The sequence below is a fragment of the Arachis hypogaea genome, chromosome 5 (assembly GCF_003086295.3).
Source record: "Arachis hypogaea cultivar Tifrunner chromosome 5, arahy.Tifrunner.gnm2.J5K5, whole genome shotgun sequence".
In the NCBI taxonomy this organism is placed as follows: domain Eukaryota; kingdom Viridiplantae; phylum Streptophyta; class Magnoliopsida; order Fabales; family Fabaceae; genus Arachis; species Arachis hypogaea.
In genome coordinates, this window is record NC_092040.1 from 64,134,547 (window position 1) to 64,138,206 (window position 3,660).

General features: G+C 33.6%; 1 non-coding gene across 1 annotated transcript; it reads right to left on the reverse strand.

Moving 5' to 3' along the window:
* Window positions 1-3,224: 3,224 nt before the first annotated feature.
* On the reverse strand, window positions 3,225-3,328 carry LOC112804793 (small nucleolar RNA R71). Its single transcript, XR_003203410.1, has one exon. It is a non-coding gene; the product is annotated as a small nucleolar RNA R71 (small nucleolar RNA).
* Window positions 3,329-3,660: the final 332 nt, after the last annotated feature.

Genomic DNA, 3,660 nt, shown 5'->3' on the forward strand with positions numbered 1-3,660 from the left:
AGAAGAAGCCTCTGAATGTGTAAAGCTCAAGCTCAGCCCAAGCACACACCAAAGTGGGCCCCGGAAGTGGATTTCTGCATTTAGACTTATTTCTATAAACCCTAGTAACTAGTCTAGTATAAATAGGACATTTTACTATTGTATTAGACATCTTTGGATTAATTTTGTTCACCTTTTGATCCTTTGATCATGTTTATGGGGGCTAGCCATTCGGCCATGCCTGGACCATCACTTATGTATTTTCAACGGTGCAGTTTCTACACACCATAGATTAAGGGTGTGGAGCTCTGCTGTACCTCGAGAATTAATGCAATTACTACTGTTTTCCATTCAATTCAGCTTATTCTTATTCTAAGATATTCGTTGCACTTGAACATGATGAATGTGATGATCTGTGACACTCATCATCATTCTCACATATGAACACGTGACTGACAACCACTTCCGTTCTAACTTAGAACGAGCGAATATCTCTTGGATTCCTTAACTAGAATCTTCGTGGTATAAGCTAGAATTATTGGCGGCCATTCTTGAGAATCCGAAAAGTCTAAACCTTGTCTGTGGTATTCCAAGTAGGATTCAGCGATTGAATGACTGTGACGAGCTTCAAACTCGTGATTGTTAGGCGTGGTGACAGACGCAAAAGAATCAATGGATTCTATTCTGACATGATCGAGAACCGACAGATGATTAGCCATGCTGTGACAGAGCATTTGGACCATTTTCACTGAGAGGATGGGATGTAGCCATTGACAACGGTGATGCCCTACATACAGCCTTCCATGGAAGGGAGTATGAAGGATTGAAGGAAGGTAGTAGGAAAGTAGAGATTCAACAGGGACAAAGCATCTCCATACATTTATCTGAAATTCCTACCAATGATTTACATAAGTATCTCTATCTTTATTCTATGTTTTATTTATTATTATTTTCAAAAACCATTATAACCATTTGAACCCGCCTAACTGAGATTTACAAGATGACCATATCTTGCTTCATACCAACAATCTCCGTGGGATCGACCCTTACTCACGTAAGGTTTATTACTTGGACGACCCAGTGCACTTGCTGGTTAGTTGTGCAAAGTTGTGACAAAGTGTGATTCATGTTTGAGAGCGCTACCAAGTTTTTGGCGCCATTGTTGATGATCACAATTTCGTGCACCAAGTTTTTGGCACCGTTGCTGGGGATTGTTTGAGTTTGGACAACTGACGGTTCATCTTGATGCTCAGATTAGGTAATTTTCTTTTCAAAAAGTTTTCAAAAATTTTTCAAAAAAAAATTTCTTTGTTTTCGTTTTCCTAAAGATTATTTTCGAAAAATACAAATTTTTTTTCATAAAATCATAAAAACCAAAAATATTTTGTGTTTCTTGTTTGAGTCTTGAGTCAAATTTTAAGTTTGGTGTCAATTGCATGTTTTAAAAAATTTATGCATTTTTTTCAAAAATTCATGCATGTGTTCTTCATGATCTTCAAGTTGTTCTTGATAAGTCTTCTTATTTGATCTTTAAATTTTTTTTGTGTCTTTTGTTGTTTTTCATATTCATTTTTGCATTCATAGTGTCTAAGCATAAAAAATTTCTAAGGTTGGTGTCTTGCATGTTTTCCTTTTCTTGAAAATTTTTCGAAAATAAGTCTTCATGTTCATCTTGATCTTCAAAGTGTTCTTGGTGTTCATCTTGACATTCATAGTGTTCTTGCATGCATTAAGTGTTTTGATCCAAAATTTTCATGTTTTGGGTCATATTTGTGTTTTTCCCTCTCATCATTAAAAAATTCAAAAATAAAAAATATCTTTTCCTTTTTTTTCTCATAAATTTCAAAAATTTGAGTTGACTTAGTAAAAAATTTTTAAAACTTAGCTATTTCTTATAAGTCAAGTCAAATTTTCAATTATAAAAATCTTATCTTTTCAAAATCTTTTTCAAAAATAAAATCTTTTTCATTTTTTTATTATTTTTGAAAAATTTTAAAATTTATTTTCAAAATCTTTTTCTTATCTTTATTTCAAAATTTCGAATACTTTACTAACAATTAATGTGATTGATTCAAAAATTTGAAGTTTGTTACTTTCTTGTTAAGAAAGGTTCAATCTTTAATTATAGAGTCATATCTTTTAGTTTCTTGTTAGTCAAGTAATTAATTTTAATTTTAAAAATCAATTCTTTTTCCAAAATATCTTTTTAAAATATCTTTTTCAAATCATATCTTTTTCAAAACCAATTTCAAAATCTTTTCTAACTTCTTATCTTTTCAAAATTGAGTTTCAAATCTTTTTCAACTAACTAATTGACTTTTGTTTGTTTCTTATCTTTTTCAAAACCACTTAACTACTTTCCTCTCTCTAATTTTCGAAAACTATCTCCCTATTTTTCAAAATTCTTTTTTATTAACTAACTGTTTTAAATTTTAATTTTAATTTTATTTCTTCTTTTAATTTTCGAAAAATCACTAACCCTTTTTCAAAATTAATTTTTGAAAACTCCCCTCTCTCATCTTCTTCTATTTATTTATTTATCTACTAACACTTCTTTTCCACTCAAGAATTTGAACTCATTCCTCCCCCTTGTGTTTGGATTCTTACCTTTTCCTTCTTCTATTCCTTTCTTCTTCTACTAACATAAAGGAATCTCTATACTGTGACATAGAGGATTCCTCTTCTTTTTCTGTTCTCTTCTCTTTCATATGAGCAGGAAGAAGGAAAAAGACATTCTTGTTGAAGATGATCCTGAACCTGAAAGGACTCTGAAGAGGAAACTAAGAGAAGCTAAATTACAACAAGCCAGAGACAACTTTACTGAAATTTTTGAACAAGAAAAGGATATGGCAGCCGAACCCAACAACAATAATGCAAGGAGGATGCTTGGTGATTATACTACACCTACTTCCAAATTTGATGGAAGAAGCATCTCAATCTCTGCCAATGGAGCAAACAATTTTGAGCTGAAACCTCAACTGGTTGCTCTAATGCAACAGAACTGCATGTTTCATGGACTTCCATCAGAAGATCCCTATTAGTTTTTAACTGAGTTCTTACAGATCTGTGAGACTGTTAAGACTAATGGAGTAGATCCTGAAGTCTATAGGCTCATGCTTTTCCCTTTTGCTGTAAGAGACAGAGCTAGAACATGGTTAGATTTACAACCTAAAGATAGCCTGGACTCTTGGGATAAGCTGGTCATGGCCTTCTTGGCTAAGTTCTTTCCTCCTCAAAAGCTGAGCAAGTTTAGAGTGGATGTTCAGACCTTCAAACAGAAAGATGGTGAATCCCTCTATGAAGCTTGGGAAAGATACAAGCAGATGACCAAAAGGTGTCCTTCTGACATGCTTTCAGAGTGGACTATTCTGGATATATTCTATTATGGTCTATCTGAGTTCTCTAAGATATCACTGGACCATTCTGCAGGTGGATCCATTCACCTAAAGAAAACACTTGTAGAAGCTCAAGAACTTATTGACATGGTTGCAAATAACCAATTCATGTACACTTCTGAGATGAATTCTGTGAATAATGGGACGCCTCAGAGGAAGGGAGTTCTTGAGATTGATGCTCTGAATGCCATATTGGCTCAGAACAAAATGTCGACTCAGCAAGTCAACATGATTTCACAAAGTCTAAATGGATGGCAAAATGCATCCAACAGTACTAAAGAGGCAT